Here is an 18,611-nt window from a genome sequence, read left to right on the forward strand (position 1 = left end):
GATGCAAACCAACGGGAAGAACAAGGTTGACACGATGATTTTTCTCCCGAGGTTCACATGCTTGCCAACACGCTGCGTCCCCATTGTGTCGACTGCTCACTTGGTGGTTCGGCGGCTAATTGGCATCACCCGCCAAGCCCACACGTCGGGCACCGCAAGAACCTACCTTGAAAGTGAGGGTAGCTCAATGACACGCTCAACTAAAGTTGCTCTTCGCAGCTCCCGCGGGGCGAGCACAATGCCCCTCACAAAGCTCTACTCTAGAGCACCGCACAAGCTTCTTGCGGGCTTCAATGAAGACCACCACCAAGTCATCTAGGAGGTGGCAACCTCTAAGAGTAACAAGCACCACCGGCTTGCAACTCAATCACCTAGTGCCACTTGATGCAACCTCACGATGCAATCGCACTAGAATCGCTCTCTCACACAATCGAATGATCACTATCAAGTATATATGAGATGGAGGGCTCCCAAGCACTACTACACAAGCCACCAAGGCTCTAGTGTGCTCAGCTACTGGCCTAAGGCTGACCATGACTTCTATTTATAACCCCACAAACAAATAGAGCCGTTACCCCTTCACTGGGCAAAAGTTAGGACGATCAGACGCTCCGGTCTGATCGACTAGACGCTGGACCTCAGCGTCCGGTCGTGCGATGCACGCCACATGTCCCTGCTTCAAATACTATTTGCCCGATCTCAACGGTCATCTATCGACTGGATGCAACAGCTTGAACTGATCAAACTCAGCAACCCTAGCGTCCGGTCATTTCTAGTAAGGTACCAGACATGACCGAACGCGTCCGGTCGGTCACGATCGGACGCAGCACCAGTGTCCGGTCACCTCCAGCAACACTGCTCTGCCTATGTCATCATATGTCACCCTGACCGGACGCATACGGCCAGCGTCCGGTCACTTCTAGCGCCAGCATCCAGTCGATGACTGATGCCAGCCCACTGACCACCACTACTGACCGAACGCTGGAACCCAGTGTCTAGTCACTGCGTGACCAGAGTCCGGTCCACTCTATGGGACCCTATCTTTTCTGTATAGGGCATCGGTGGCATCGTCGGACTGTCCGCACTCTACGGGCGGACACTCCACCGGTGGAGTTTCAAACCATTCTCGCCTCTGTTTCATCGCCGAGTTGATCCACATCAACTCCAACTTCATCTCCCTTGGAAATGTGCCAACACCACCAAGTGTACACCACTATGTGTATGTGTGTTAGCATTTTCACAATCATTTTTCAAAGGGTTAGCCACTCAACTTAGCACACCAGTCAATCCTAGCGACGATGCAAAGTTAGATCACTCGAGTGGCACTAGATGACCGATATGCAAACAAGTTTGCCCCTCTTGATAGTATGGCCATCTATCCTAAACCTGGTCACAAACTTCTCTACACACCTATGACCGGTGAAATGAAATGCCCTAGGTTACACCTTTGCCTTGCGCATTCCATTCCATCTCCTCCAATGTCGATGCAACACATGCACCAACACAATCAACAATGATATAATCCACTTCATATCATCACGTGATCACATTGGTTCATCGATCTTGACTTCACTTGCTTTTCACCATTACCTTCATCCATCAACGCCAAGTCTTGCTTAAGCTTCACCACCATGCGATCCATCGCTCCAAAGCCTCTGACTTGTCCTTCACGCTTGCAACCGGTCCATCAAGCCAAGTCTTGTCTTGATCTTCTCCACCTTGATCACATGACTCAATGTCATGTCTCATGTGCAATGAGCTCCTTCATCATCACATGTGTGAGCTTTGCAACATCTCCAAGCCATTTTCACCTTCATGGCATATGTTGCTCACACATATGTACCTATGGACTAATCACCTGTGTATCTCACATAAACACAATTAGTCCACCTAGGTTGTCACTCAATTACCAAAACCACACAAGGACCTTTCAATCTCCCCCTTTTTGGTAATTGATGACAACTCTACAAAGATATGGAAATTAAGCTCTTTTGGATTCATGTTGCTTGCCCAAGCAATTTTACCATGTGTAAATGATTTTGGACAAGTACCACAAACCCGAGATGGTAGTATTAGCTCCCCCTACATATGTGCTAGAGTGTTTGATTTGAAGGTCGCACATATGCATAGATTAAAATTGTGGGAGAGTAATTACTACAGAATGATGCTAAGGTGTATAGAATAAACCTTTGAAGCATGTACCAATCAGAGTTGCACCTTTAAGTTCATCCTTAGCACCATGGTTAGTTAGATATCACTTGGAAATAAAAGCACTAGATACCTTGTGAGATCAACATTAAAAGCAAGGTACTAGCATTACTTGAAAAGCATACCAAGTGTCTAGCTATCATCCTATGCATACTAGTTATCAAATCATCATTCAAGTTCTACAACTAGCATACACCACACAAGCATGCATATTGAATTTGAAAGCTTATGCAATGCAAGCAAGCACATGAATATGCACATATCAAATGCAATCAATCCAAGTTCATGAGCTTGCTCCCCCTACTTGTGTGCTTCTCTTGTCCAAGAATTTTAATCCATCTCTTTTCTTCAATGTTGCTCCCTCTTTGTCCATGTCCATGTCCAACCTCTACTTCTTTGAGCTTTTATATCTTATCTCTCCCCCTTGTACAATCTCAATATCTTTGTACAATCTCTCCCCCTTTGTCATCAATTTCTATAAAAGGTGTGCTTCTCATTGATGCAAAGGTATGCATTTGGGGTAGATGGTTGAGGCTTGAATCTTGCATTTTTGATGGACATCACTTGATTGTTGGAATGACACCATTTGTAGATACCACTTGTAACTTGTACCACTTGTATCTTATGTAGGGCTTCTTGAGACACCACACATAAGATTTTTTATCTTGATATCAATTTGTGGGACACCTCCCCCTATGTGATAGCATGGGTCATCCATTTGATACACTTGAGCTCTTGTAGGTGAAGGATGCATTCTTCATTTGATGATCACTTAAAGTTGAGGATCACTTGTGGAACCATTTTCTTGCATGATTGATATTATGTGTAGATGTGATATCACTTGAAAGAATCTTCTAGTATGGAACCACTTGTTGGATTTATCAATAAAAACCATTTCTTGAACATTTGCTATCTTCATGAGTACCACTTATAGGATATCACTTGTGAGTTGATCTAGACATCACTTGTAGATTCTTGATAAAATATTTGAGTCTAGATACCACATATAACAAACAAACTAGATATCCATTTGCATTGTTGTCTTGTGCTTGTACTCTTATCACTATCATGAGCTTCTATGGTTGACTTGAACTAAATTGATTTGCTTAAGCTTCCAAGTCCGGTTTGAACCAATGACAAGCTTTTTCACACCTCTTGCAAGAGTTATCTTGCCAATGTTGTACTTGTCACTTGTTAGCAATCCAAATTAGATCAAGTACTTGGGATCACTAGCTCATGAACAAATTCATATACTAACCACTAGATCAAGTAATAATTCAAGCAATAGTGGTAGGTTATGAATTTAAACATTTCATTTGTTATGCATGATCCTATGAAGTATGAACTATATGCACTAACCGCATACTAGTAAGGGATGAAATGATCATGCTCATTACAATGATACCTTTGCTATGTTGGAGTAGAGGATAGTCACATAGATTCCAATTCTTTACTCCAATAGCAATGTGAAGTCCAATTATAAGCTTGGTGAAGACCAATAGATACCATTTTGAATTCCACTCTTCACCCATATGAAATGAATACCACTTATGATCAAGTGCACTTTCTTGTTGTGGTTGGCTTGCTTTATCTTTTGATCTTTGCTTGCATGAGAGCATCAATTTGAGAATACCACTTGAAATATCATGACTAGCTCTTTTTTAGGTGTTGCTTGCTTTTCTTGATCAACCCTTTTGATTGCTTCAACTAAGCATCTCAAATGTTCCTCAGATCACCACTTTCATGTTAGCCTTCCAAGTACCACACTTGGTTCACCTACGCATAGGCGGCAAGCCCCTACACTAGGGAGAAGTGACCTCTCTCCAAGAATCATTCTTGATACTCACTTGAAATGACTTGATTGATTGATCCAAGTGATGGGCTTAACTTGGTGAGTAACCTTGATTCCTTCTTTAAGTCCTTTTCTTTCTTCTTGTTTAAGTCATTTTCTTTCTACTAAATGATTTCCAATAGTCACTAGAACTTAAACTTCAACTTCATCTTGAGTTTGATCTTGATCTTTCAATTTAAGTACCGAATGTGTGCAAAGTACACTCCACAATCAAATAGCCTTATACTCTTTGCTTGTCATGCTTCTAGATCATCTCAAAACCAAACTTAGGTACCTCAAACACTTGTAAACATGTTTTCAACTTGAGGACCTTTCAATCAAAGTGACTCTAGATCAATCCAACATTTGTCACTTTTCTGACAGATTTTGTACCCTTCAAAGAAATAAGCATATCTCCCAAAGTACAAATCAAAATATCATAAAATTTGGTGGAGATGTGCTTTACTAAGTTATCTAGCAGATGTAAAAATTTGAGCTTCATTTGACTTCTAAATTGCTACCCGATTTCAATTCTTCCACCACTGCTATATGCTGAAAACTGCTGCACTATAGCTGATAAGATCCACTCCAAAACTAAAGCATTCCTTATCCAATTCTCATGAAAATTTTACAGCATCTTATACCATAAGTCTAGAGAATGTACACTAATTTTTATGCCAATCCAATAAGTTTTGATTACTCAAACATGGCTAAGATCACAGCTCACTCAGATTTTGCAATATAGGACAGATTTCAATCACATGAGCTATACTTCATCAAGTATGAATCAAACTTGAAACTAACTTGTTTGAATACTTCCATAAGACATAAATCCATTTAATCTACTTACTAAATGTTATCTTATGAACTTATCCAACGCAAATCAATCCAAACTTGACTACTAATCAATTATTCATTCAATCATCTCATAGCAAGCAATATTGCATATTTATCCAATTCAATCAACTCATATGCACCCAAATAAAATGATCAACAAGAGATGTACCTTGGTTAGCTCATGATCATCCAACTAGCAAGCTTCAACTTAATTATTTGCAAGTCATCAAATATATCCAATAAATTACCAACAACTTGAATTATAGCACTTGTATGTTGATAGCACTTAGACTTCACTCAATTTTCACTTGGCATTGGGTTTGGATGTGCACTAGACTTCATATCTTGACTCAACATATGATGATCAATATGAAATCGATTGAATTAAGTCTCCAATGCTGATGGTACCTACAATCAATCATCCACTTTTTGATGGTACCCAAACAAGTTTGGGTCCTCTCAAGTTAGGAGCAACATACTTAGGCATAGCCTTAGTATGAATAGCGGGATGTTTTATAATAGCAACCATAGAGGTACCATTTCCATCCTTTCTAAGCACATTATTATCAATAATTGAAATAGGCTTAGAAATATCACCTAGGAGACATGAATGTGCCATGTATCCCCTTTCCCGGCATGAGTAGCACTTTCTCTTTAATTGAGCATTCTCTTCCTTGCTCATATGGTGCTTCTCATTGCCTTGCCTCTCATGGATTGCTTGATCCTTTTTCTCAAGCTTGGTAGGACACTTAGAGGCAAAGTGTCCCGTACTTCCACACTTGAAGCACTTGATGTGAGCATAATCTTTCTTCTCATCTCAATTCTTGCTCATCATCTTGGCATCTTGAGTTTGCATTGGATGCCTTGCCTTTCCACCCCTTCTTGTTTTCTTCTTCTTTATCATCAAATCACCACCATCTTCATGGTTGATCTTGATTTGCTCTTGGGGTGTCTTCTCTTGCTCAACTTATGGCTTTGGTTGGGGCTTCACTTGTTGCTTTACCAATTGCTTGGTTGGGCACATTGAGGTAAGGTGACCCCAAGTGCGGCACTTGAAGCACTTCACATGCTTGAGCCTATCTTCTTCTTTTATCTTCTTAAGCTTCTCAATGTTAGGGCAACCATTTGCAAGGTGTCCCGCTTCATGACACTGGTAGCACATGGTATGAGAAAGCTTTCTTTATTGTAGCTTCTTCATCTTTCTTTCTCTCTTTCTTTCGCCCATTGTCATCTTCTTTTTGAAGCCAAGGCCACACTTGTCACCATAGTTTCTTTGAGTCTTCAACATGTGCTCAAAGGTGACTTTTGAGTTATAGCACCTCTCTAGCTTGTTGCTCAATTTCTTCACTTCATTTTTGAGCTCATTGTTCTCCTTCAAAAGGTTAGTCTCACAAGACATAGAAGTAGAACAAGCATCTAATTGTGAAGAGTATGGCATATCTAATAAATCATCACAAGTGGTAGATACATGCTTCTTGCCTACATCACAAGGGTTAGCAACATTTTACAATTTATCATTTGATCCATGTGATGAGCCCTCATTATTTTTAAGTTTCTTTGTAAACACTTTAATGAGAGAAGCATGTTGTTCTAATAATTCATCATGAGATGCAAGTAGTATCTCATGATTCAATTTTAGCTCATCATGTGAAGATTTATAAGCATCAAGTAATTTCTTATGTTCTTCACAGGAGTTCTTTAGAAATGAGTTTTTGTTTTCTAAGTTCAATGTTTTAGCTTTCTCATTTTCTAAAGACATGGTCATGCTAGCAAGTCTACTAACAAGCTCATCATATGAATCAACATTATCAACCACATTGTCATTTGTTACCTTGGTGTCACCTTGTGACATGAAGCAATGTGGTGATGTAGTTGGAGAGCTTGTAGTAGCATCTTCATCATGGCTTGAGCATGAACCATCATCACCATCAAGTGTGCATGGGGTAGCATCATCACTTGCAACACTTGTGGCATCATCATCAACCTTGTCAAGTGAACTTGTAGTAGATCGATCATCATCATCATCACTTGACCATGAGGTGGAGCAATCTTCCACAATCACCAAATTGTGGTTATGCTCAACACACTCATGCACCTCCTTCTTGGGCTCATCTTCATCATTGGAGACCGTCCCATACTTCTCATTTAGATAACTCCAAATCTCATGGGCGGTCTTCATGTCAATGATCTCTCCAAATATACAATCATGCAAAGATCTGGGCATTTCTCTTGTGCTTGAGCTAGATTATCTTCATCCAACACATGAGAAAAGCCTACATCTACCATCCACCACATTTGAGGGCAAATAAACTTAAAATTATATATCATCCAATTTTTTCATCGTGTAAAGTGTGTGCCATAAAAAATGTGTGGACAATCAACATCTAGCTCATAAACCGCAATCCTCTCAGGTCAGTGAAGACCACAAATGAGAGACCTAGCTCCGATACCACTTGTAGGGTCGAGATGGCAGACTAGAGGGGGTGAATAGTCCTTTCTAAAATTAATCGCATCGGCTAACCGAAACAAGTGCGGAATTAGAACTATCGGTCTAGCCAAGACTACACCCCTCTATCTATGTTCTCTAGCACCTTCCAAAGATACTAATTAAGTAACAAAGGTGCCGGGCTAGCTAGAGCTCACCTGACCAATTCTTGGAGCAAGGTCACACAAACCTATGCCACTAGTACTTTAAGCAACAAGAGAGCTCCTACACATGCTAGTAAGCAAAAGCACAAAGCCAACTAAGCTCACTAGCAATGCTCAATAACAAGGCAACCAATGCCAAATTAGAGAGCGCAAATACTTAGCTACGCAAACTAAGCAAAGTGACTAACAAGGTTACACAAACCTAATTAGCCATGCAAGGGAGCTACTTCTATGCTACACAAGCAAGAAGGTAATTAGTAAGCTACATAAGCTAACTAGTTACAAGAGCAACTACACAAGCAAAATGTATATGAAAGTAATTACAAGCTTGTGTAACGGGGATGCAAACCAACAAGAAGAACAATGTTGACATGATGATTTTTCTCCTGAGGTTCACGTGCTTACCAACACGCCGCGTCCCCGTTGTGTCAACTACGCACTTGGTGGTTCAGCGACTAATTGGCATCACCAGCCAAGCCCGCACATTAGGCACCGCAAGAACCTACCCCAAAAGTGAGGGTAGCTCAATGACACGCTCAACTAAAGTTGCTCTTCACGGCTCCCGCGGGGCGAGCACAATGCCCCTCACAAAGGTCTTCTCCGGAGCACCGCACAAGCTTCTTGTGGGCTTCAACGGAGACGACCACCAAGCCATCTAGAAGGTGGCAACCTCCAAGAGTTTCAAGCACCACCTAGTGCCACTCGATGCAACCTCAAGATGCAATCACACTAGAATCGCTCTCTCACACAATCGAATGATCACTATCAAGTATATGTGAGATGGAGGGCTCCCAAGCACTACTACACAAGCCACCAAGGCTCTAGTGTGCTCAGCTACTGGCCCAAGGCTGACCGTGGCTTCTATTTATAACCCCATGAACAAATAGAGCCGTTACCCCTTCACTAGGCAAAAGTCAGGATGACCGGACGCTTCGGTCCGATCGACCAGACGCTGGACCTCAGTGTCCGGTCATGCGATGCACACCACATGTCCCTACTTCAAATACTGTTTGCCCGATCTCAACGGTCATCTATCGACCGGACGCAGCAGCTTGAACTGATCGAACTCAGCAACCCCAGTGTCCGGTCGTTTCTAGTAAGGTACCAGACATGACCGGACGCGTCCGGTCGGTCGCGATCGGACGTAGCACCAGCGTCCGGTCACCTCCACCAACACTGCTCTGCCTGCATCATCATACGTCACCCTGACTGGACGCATATGGCTAGCATCCGGTCACTTCCAGCACCAGTGTCCGGTCAATGACCGACGCCAGCCCGCTGACCGCTACTACTAACCGGACGCTGGAACCCAGCGTCCGGTCACTGTGTGACTAGAGTCTGGTCCACTCTATGGGACCCTATCTTTTCTATATAGGGTGCCAATGGCACCATCAGACTGTCCGCACTCTATGGGTGGACACTCCGCCGGTGGAGTTTCAAACCCTTCTCGCCTCCGTTTCATCGCTGAGTTGATCCACATCAACTCCAACTTCATCTCCTTTGGAAATGTGCCAACACCACCAAGTGTACACCGCTATGTGTATGTGTGTTAGCATTTTCACAATCATTTTTCAAAGGGTTAGCCACTCAACTTGCCACGCCACTCAATCCTAGCGACGATGCAAAGTTAGATCACTCGAGTGGCACTAGATGATCAATATGCAAACAAGTTTGCCCCTCTTGATAGTATGGCCATCTATCCTAAACCTGGTCACAAACTTCTCTACACACCTATGACTAGTGAAATGAAATGCCCTAGGTTATACCTTTGCCTTGCGCATTCCATTCCATCTCCTCCAATGTCGATGCAACACATGCACCAACACAATCAACAATGATATGATCCACTTCATATCATCACGTGATCATATTGGTTCATCGATCTTGACTTCACTTGCTTTTCACTGTTACCTTCATCCATCGGCGCCAAGTCTTGCTTAAGCTTCACCGCCACACGGTCCATGGCTCGAAAGCCTCTGACTTGCCCTTCACGCTTGCAACCGATCCATCAAGCTAAGTCTTGTCTTGATCTTCTCCACCTTGATCACATGACTCATTTGCATGTCTCATGTGCAATGAGCTCCTTTATCATCACATGTGTGAGCTTTGCAACATCTCCAAGCCATTTTCACCTTCATGGCATATGTTGCTCACACATATGTACCTATGGACTAATCACTTGTGTATCTCACATAAACACAATTAGTCCACCTAGGTTGTCACTCAATTACCAAAAGCACACAAGGACCTTTCAATGAGCTGGGAGGAGGGGATGAGGTCTCGTCTTTGCCATGGGAGGGACCCTTCCAGTGGCATGCCCTAGGGTAGGAGGGGGAGGACATGCCCTTGGAGCCAGCAGAATCATGCCAGCCTGCTTCGTTCGGCCATTCTAAGGCGCCCCTAGAGCCGACGGGGACCGTCCATCCTGCTCCGTCTAGGCCTTCTGAGCAGAGGGAAGGTTCGACATAGCAGGACAGGGATGGGCAGGCTGGTCCCAAAACATCACCGTCCGATGGCATCGAGGTGAGTAAAAAACTTCACTCCTTCACTCTTAATGGATTTTACCATAGACTGATCATCTTGTCTTTTGTAGTGTTGGCGGAGGCGGGACTCTCCTGAGGCTAGTGCCAAAGAAGTGCCTCACCCTTCGGCAGATGCGCCAGGGGCCATGACGTCGACTAGAGGGGCGTAGCCGGTGGCTATGTCTGCGGGGGAGCAAATAGAGGAGGGCACGTCCAGGGCACCCGTGGTGAATGTGGCGCGACCGGGTGTGGCCACGACATCACAGGCAGGAACAACACAACTAGGGTCATCATCCGCACGGGTGGCCGTGACATCATAGGAAGAAATGGTGTAGCCAGAGCCATCATCCGCATCAATGGTAGCCTCTGCGGTAGGGCGGATGGAGGAGGACACACCTAAGGCATCCATGGCGGACGTGGCACAACCAGGTGCAGCCGTGATGTCATAGGTGGAGACGACACGATGTGAGCCATCGCCCATGTAGGTGGCCGCATCTATGGTGGGGTAGACAGGAGAGGGTGCACTCGAGGTGTCCTTAGCAGATGTGGCGATGGGGTAGGCCTCTGTGTCCACATCTCCCGCCCCCTCTACCGTCAGAGGGGCCGCTTTAGAGGAGTTGCTGCCACAAGAGGGGTCGGCGCCTCTTGGGATCGATGTGGAGCCATCTCGGTCTCCGGTCTAGGTAGGCGGTGACTCGCATGTGTGGGGAGGATTCCAGATCTAGTGGGTAGACCAGCAGGACCTAGGGGTTACACTTTTTGCCCTTGATGACGCCGTGGAGGAGAGGGAGTAGGGAAGCATCCACATGGAGGTTGGGACCACAGTTCATGCCCTAACCACCGCACTGAGCTCGTTGTGCAACATCATCACCCTAGTTGGCCAGGTATGATGTGATCATGTTTCTGACTCTCATTTTCATTTTCAGCGCCTCTAAGTCTTGTCCTCTCCACAATCCCTTATGGTCTGCAGCCAGGAGAAGTCCCAATTTCTTCATCGCCAGAAGGACATTTGGGACCACATTGCTGAGGAGACGTGGGTGCGTGAGGGACTGGCTGCATAGCTCGCTGTCTCCCATCAGCAGGTGGCTGAACTTGCCCCTGTTAGGCGGGAGCTGGCTGACCTCCAAGCTAGGGAGGCAGACACTCGCGATCATGCCTATGAGGTTGAGGAGAAACTCACAGCCCTGATTGATAGGGAGCGCATGGATGTCATAGAATCCGAGCATCTACAGAAAGAGCAGGACAATTTGTTCTGGGCCATAGAGGAACTCCACACAGAGCGTGACTTGGTTCACTAGGAGCACGCTGACGCCTAGCAATGGATCGACCTCCTCGAGGGCGAGCTTGAGGGGGAGAGGGACCTAAAGGTTGTGTCTAAGGGCATGGCTGCTAGACTCACCATGGAGGTCAGCCAGCACCAAGAAGAGGTTCAAAGCCTAGAGTCTGAGGTGATCTAGTAGTGCGATAAGGCGCACAAGCTTTGGGAAGACATGGATAGTAAGGCTCTAGTTCCCCTTGTTGTCTTTCTCCCTAGAATCCACGGTAGGCCTTTTGACATGGTCGGTATGTGACTCGGACAGGTCTCGACGATAAGGTTGGGGCAGAGGTGATGAAGAGCCATGGCCTGGAGAAGGAGCTCGGTGAGGTGAAGTCCTCCCTCCTAAAGGAGAACGGTGAGCATGACACCCTACACATCACCATCTAGCTAGTCTGCGATGACCTTGAACTAGCCTGGAGTAGGAGATAAGCTCACTCGTGGTCCACGCCATATGGATTATGGGTCAGACACATGAGATCATGAGGGACGCCATGAGGAACACACTTTGCTTTGGCGTTCATCGGTCGTTTGTGATCTCTCATTCTCATTACGAGAACATCGATCTGGTGATGATGAGCCAAGCCTTCGTGCCTGGTTACTCTAAGGCCGAGCTAGAGGAGATCGAGGAGTCGGTGGCACCCCTAGCGTAGGAGCTATCTATCAAGATTGAGGATGAGGTCATCTCCTGAGGGGTTAGTTAGTTAGGCCAGGCAGCAAACTTGTAATAAGTAGACAAATGTTTAACTTTTGTTATGGCCGAACAGACTTTTGGTTCTTCTACCCTTTTTTGTACAAAAAGGTTGATGTGATCTGACCCCTTCTAACATTAAGGTTGTAAAGCTTGAGGTGCGGGCAAAAAAACTCTAATCATGCTGGTGAGCCAAAACGCCGTAGCCACTGGGGCGTAGGTTTCTTGTGGTCCGACTAGTTTTACTCAGCATTTGTATCCGCAACTCTTGCTTCTAGATCTTAACGTAAGGAGGGGATAGGTGCAAAGAATGTTTTTGAATAGATATATTCTTATCTTATCAGCCCCCGAGTGAGGCCCGACCCCTTGCCATTGCTGGGGTTGGGTATCACTAAAGATAGAGGAAATGATACCGAAACCGATAAGAGAAAGCATCTTTGCATTTTAGAAATATCATTCTCGATGTTCCAGGCGTCGATGAAGACTTTGCCATCAATGGACTTGAGCTTGTAGGTGCCCAGTTAGAGCACCTCCGCGATGATGTATGGTCCCTCCCATGGTGGAGAGAGCTTGTGCCGTCAATGGACTATGAGCTTGTAGCTAGCTCTCAAAACTAATTACACTAAAGAGCTTAGCTACACTATGAATGTAAATACACAAGTGGTTGAGATGTTTATACTATCATGTAGAGAGGTGTGCCAATCATAAGATGAAGCCAATCAATTACAATAAAGTCCCGGTGACAAGAGGTGACAATGATTTTTCACCGAGGTTCACTTGCTTACCGGCAAGCTACTCCCCGTTGTGGTGATACACTCACTTAGAGGTTCACACGCTAATTGGCATCACATGCCAAACCCTCAATAGGGTGCTACACAACCAACACAAGGTGAGGATCACACAAGCCATGAGCAATCCACTAGAGTACCTTTTGGCTTCCTACCGGGGAAAGGGCAAGAACCCCTCACAATCACCATGATCGGAGCCGAAGACAAGCACCTTCCTCCACTCAACGATCCTCATTGCACCAAGCCATCTAGGTGGCGGCAACCACCAAGAGTAACAAGTAAAATCCATAGCGAGACACGAATACCAAGTGCCTCTAGATGCAATCACTCAAGCAATGCACTTGGATTCACTCCCAATCTCACAAAGATGATCAATCTATGATAGAGATGAATGGGAGGGCTTTGGCTAAGCTCACAAGGTTGCTATGTTAATACAAATGGCCAAGAGAGTGAGCTTGAGCTGGCCATGGGGCTTAAATAGAAGCCCCCATGAAATAGAACCATTAGGCTCTCACTTCAGCTCAACTCAGGGCGACCGAACGCGCCGATCAGATCAACCGGAAGCACCGGCCCTAGCGTCCGATCACCGATCGCCGTCCATGTGTCCCCTGAGTTCAACCTTGTGTGTATGATTTTAACGGTCGACTCGCTTCCTTGCATGTGTTAAAGAACAACCAGACTCACCAGCGAATGACCTGACTCACCCGCACTGCGTTAGATTAGTTCAACACCACGCACTTCCAACTAATGACCGAACATGCCGGTGCTCATGACTACACTATGTTAGGTCACTTCTAGAGAGGTTCCAAAGCTCCCAAACAGTGATCGGACACGTCTGATGCACCTCGACCGGATGCAGATCAGCGTCCAGGGCAACACCCTAAGCCGTGCTGCCATAGTTTCTACTGATCGGACTCACTAGGCCTATGTCCAGTCACTTCGTGGCATGAGTCCGATCACTGTAAAAAGTGAAAACCAACTCCTCCACTTCACCTACTTCTCCACCCTTGCTCAAATGTGCCAACCACCAAGTGTATCACCTTGTGCACGTGTGTTAGCATATTTTCACAAGCATTTTCAAGGGTGTTAGCACTCCACTAGATCTAAATGCATATGCAATGAGTTAGAACATCTAGTGGCACTTTGATAACCGCATTTTGATATGAGTTTCATCCCTCTTAATAGTATGGCTATCGATCCTAAATGTGATTTCACTCGCTAGGTATCTTAATCACCAAACCAAAAATCTCCTATCAAATTTCACCTTTGCCTTAAACTTTTTGTTTTTCTCTTTCTTCTTTTCCAAGTCCAAGCACTTGATCATCACCATAGTCACACCATCATCATGATCTTCATCATTGCTCCGCCACTTGGAATAGTGCCACCTGTCTCATGATCACTTAGATAAATTAGGTTAGCACTTAGGGTTTCATCAATTCACCAAAACCAAACTAGAGCTTTCAATCTCCCCCTTTTTGGTAATTGATGACAAGCCTTTCACAAAGATATGAATTGAATTTCAATTGAATCCATGTTGCTTGCCCAAGCATATTTACCATGTGTAAAAGAATATGGACAAGTTTCATGAACCCTAATTGGTATCAATTGCTCCCCCTACATATGTGCTAAGAGTTTGAATTGAAGATTGCACATATGCTTAGATTGGAAATGTAGGAGTCAATTTCTACCAAATGATGCTAAGGTATAAGAGATGGACCTTTGAAGTGTGATACCAATTGGAGTGCACCAATATACCATCCTTAGCACCATTAGTAACTAGGCATGCACATAAAAGCTAGAATACCCTGTTAGTGTTAGAGTATGGCAGGGGCCTATTGGGCCTGGGTTGGATGTATAGGCCATTAGTGTTAGGGTTAATTAGAGATAAGGGTCGCTTGCTTAGAAGTCAAGTAAACCTCTCTATATAAGGAGAGGAGATGTATCAATCTAATCAAGCAAGAATTAAGAAGGAAAACCCTTCCCTCTTGCCTGGCCGTGGGCAAACGCCCCGCGGCCAGCTCTCTCTCACCCTCGCAGCCCTAGCCATGAACAGTACCCATGGTACTATAGCGCCGTGGGTACTATAGTGCGGTAGCCACCGTCGCTCCCCTCGACTCTCTCCTCTCAATCCTAGCAGCCACATAACATACCCTGTGAGATCAATATTAGAAGCAAGGGTCTAATTTTCATAATATAAACACAAGTCTAGTTACTCAACCTATGCATACTAGTTTTTCATTTCATCATTCAAACCCACAACTAGTGTACACCAGACAAGCATGAAAATTGAAATTTAAAACTTGTGCCATGCAAGCAAACATATGAAATACACTTTCAAATGCACCAATCAAGTTTATGAGCTTGTTCTCCCTACTTGTGTGCTCAAATTTCTCAAATTTTTAATTAATCCCATTACTTTGTCATATCTCTCACCTATGTCAAAGTTCTCCCCCTTAGTGATTACTTTTCCCCCTATCACTTATATCTTTGTTTCTCTCCCCCTTTGTCATCAATGACCATAAAGGTTCAAATTTTAGATACGTTAAGATTATTAATATCGATCAATGGGGTGAGCATCATTTTACCCAATTTGGTTTAATCTAGATCACTTGTCAAAGATGTTTAACTTGGTTTGATCCAAGAACAAGTTTTTTCACACCTCATTTCAAGGGTTGTCTTATACCATGTTGAGTTAAATACTTATAGCTCATTTTCTAGATCAAACACTAGGTTCATAAGCCCACAAACATGTCATATGCTACCACTAGATCAAGTCAAGCATAGAAACAATAGTGGTACCATACACGCATCAAATTCATTTGATTTTCATGAATGAGCCTATAACATGTAAGGAATGACTAGATGCACTAAACAAGTCCTTAGCAACGGATGTATGCCATGCCAATCAACTTTTACCTTGGATTGCTCGAAGGAGAGGCATATCATATAAGTGGGGGTGCATCAACACATATTTGAGAAATCCAATATGTTCAACTTATTTCTTAGCTTACAAAACCTTTTCTCATCCAATGGCTTGGTGAATATATCGGCAAGTTGATCTTCGGTGCCCACGCTCTCAATGCAAATGTCCCTTTTTTGTTGGTGATCTCTTATGAAATGATGGCGAACATCAATGTGCTTTGTTCTTGCATGTTGAACCAGATTGTTGGTTAGCTTGATTGCACTCTCTTAGTCACATAGAAATGGTACTTCCTTTAACTTGATTCCAAAGTCATTCAAGGTAGCCTTCATCCAAAGTATTTGTGCACAACAACTACCGATAGATTTGTATTTGGCTTCGGCGGTTGATAATGCAACACTGTTTTGCTTCTTTGATGACCATGAAACAAGTGGTCTTCCCAATAATTGACATGTGCCTGAGGTGCTCTTCCTTTCATCCTTGTATCCTGCATAATCCGAGTCAGAGTAACCAACTAGCTCAAATTTTGCTCATTTGGGATACCACAAACCAACATTATGTGTATGCTTCAAGTATCTTAATATTCTCTATGTAGCCTTCAAATGACTTTCTCTTAGTGAGGCTTGGAATCTTACACACATGCATACACTAAACATGACATCTAGCCTTGATGTGGTTACATAGAGTAGGCTTCCAATCATAGATCGATACAACTTTGATCCACCATGTTGCCACTTGCATCACTATCCAAATTTCCATTTGTTCCCATTGGTGAACTAATGGCCTTTGCTTCATTCATGCCAAACTTCTTGAGCATGTCTTTTATGTACTTGCCTTGACTCACAAATGTACCATTCTTCAATTGCTTATTTTAAAGACCAAGGAAGTAACTCAACTCTTCAATCATGGACATCTCAAACTCATTAGCCATCATTTTTCCAAACTCTTCACAAAAGTCTTGATTGGTTGATCCAAATATGATGTCATCAACATAGATTTGCAACACAAACAAGTCTTACCAATCTTCTTAGTGAAAAGGGTGGTGTCAACCTAGCCCATTATGAACCCTTTGGACAGTAGGAAATCCCTCAACCTCTCGTACCATGCCCTAGGTGTTTGCTTCAAGCCATACAATGCCTTCTTCAACTTGTACACACGGTCAGTTTTCTTGTCATCTTCAAAACCGGGAGGTTGCTCAACATATACTTCTTCATTGATGTAGCCATTTAGGAATGCACTCTTGACATCCATTTGATAGAGCTTGATGTTGTGGGCACAATCATAGGCTAGCAAGATTCTAATTGCTTTCAATCTAGCAACCATGGCATATGTTTCTCTAAAGTCAAGACCTTCAACTTGTGTATAGTATTGTGCTACCAATCTTCCTTTGTTCCTTACTACTATCTCATATTGATCTTGCTTGTTTCTATAGACCCATTTGGTTCCAATCACGTTACGGTTCTTTGATCTTTTCACTAATTCCCATACTTGATTTCTTGTGAAGTTGTTCAATTCTTCATGCATAGCATTCACCCAATCAATATCCTTCAATGATTCTTTTATCTTGTTTGGTTCAATGGATGACACAAATGAGAAATGCTCACAAAATTATGCCAATCTTGATCTAGTTTGCACACCTCTAGAAATATCTCCAATTATAGTGTCCGATGGATGATCTCTTACAATATTAGTTGGTTGGAGTATTGGAACTTGATTGCTTACACTTGATCATTGGGTTGAGATGATGTGCTAGCCACTTGATCTTGTTCATTGTCATGAGAGCCACTTGTACTTGCTTGATTAGAATCAACTTGCACATTTGAGTTAGTGAGCACATGCATTTGATCATCTTCATCATCATTCACTTATCTAGGCCTTAATTCATCAACATCCATGTTCTTCATGGCATTTAAAAGTTGAATACCTCTAACAACTTCCAAGTTCTCATTCTCATGTCGGGAACCCTTGGTTTCATCAAATTCAACGTCATGCACTTCTTCAAGAGTACCACTTTCCAAATTCCAAACTCTATATGCTTTGCTAGTAGTGGAGTATCCACGTAAGAGCCCTTCATCATATTTTTTATCAAACTTGCCTAATCTAGTGCCTTTCTTCAAGATATAGCATTTGCAACAAAAGACCCGAAATGTTGGGCTTTCTACCATTCAAGAGCTCATAGGGTGTCTTCTCTTTCAATGGGTGACAATACAAGCGGTTGCCACAATAGCAAGCCATGTTGATAGCTTTGGCCCAAAAGGATTGACTCACATTGTACTCACTAAGCAAAGACCTTGCCATATCAATAAGTGTTCTATTCTTCCTCTCAACAAGGCCATTTGATTGTGGAGTGTACTTGGCCAAGAGTTGATGTCTAATTCCAAACTCATTACATAACTCATCAATTCTAGTGTTCTTGAACTCACTACCATTGTCACTTCTAACCCTCTTGATGGTTGTTTCAAACTCATTGTGTATGCCCTTGACAAATGATTTGAATGTTGTAAATGCATCACTCTTGTCTACTAGAAAGAATACCCAAGTGTATCTTGTATAGTCATCCACTATCACAAAGCCATATTTGTTTCCACCGATGCTAGTGTATTGTGTTGGCCCAAATAAATCCATGTGCAATAAATCAAATGCTTTACTAGTGCTCATCATGCTTTTCTTAGGATGGGTGTTTTAAACTTGTTTGCTGGCTTGACAAGAGCTACAAAGCTTGTCCTTCTTAAACACAACATCTTTCAAGCCTCTAACCAAGTCATGCTTAAACAATCTATTCAATTGTTTCATTTCAACATGACCAAGCCTTCTATGCCATAACCAACCCATACTAGACTTAGTGAATAA

This window comes from Miscanthus floridulus, chromosome 5 (genome assembly GCF_019320115.1).
Source record: "Miscanthus floridulus cultivar M001 chromosome 5, ASM1932011v1, whole genome shotgun sequence".
Classification (NCBI taxonomy): Eukaryota; Viridiplantae; Streptophyta; class Magnoliopsida; order Poales; family Poaceae; genus Miscanthus; species Miscanthus floridulus.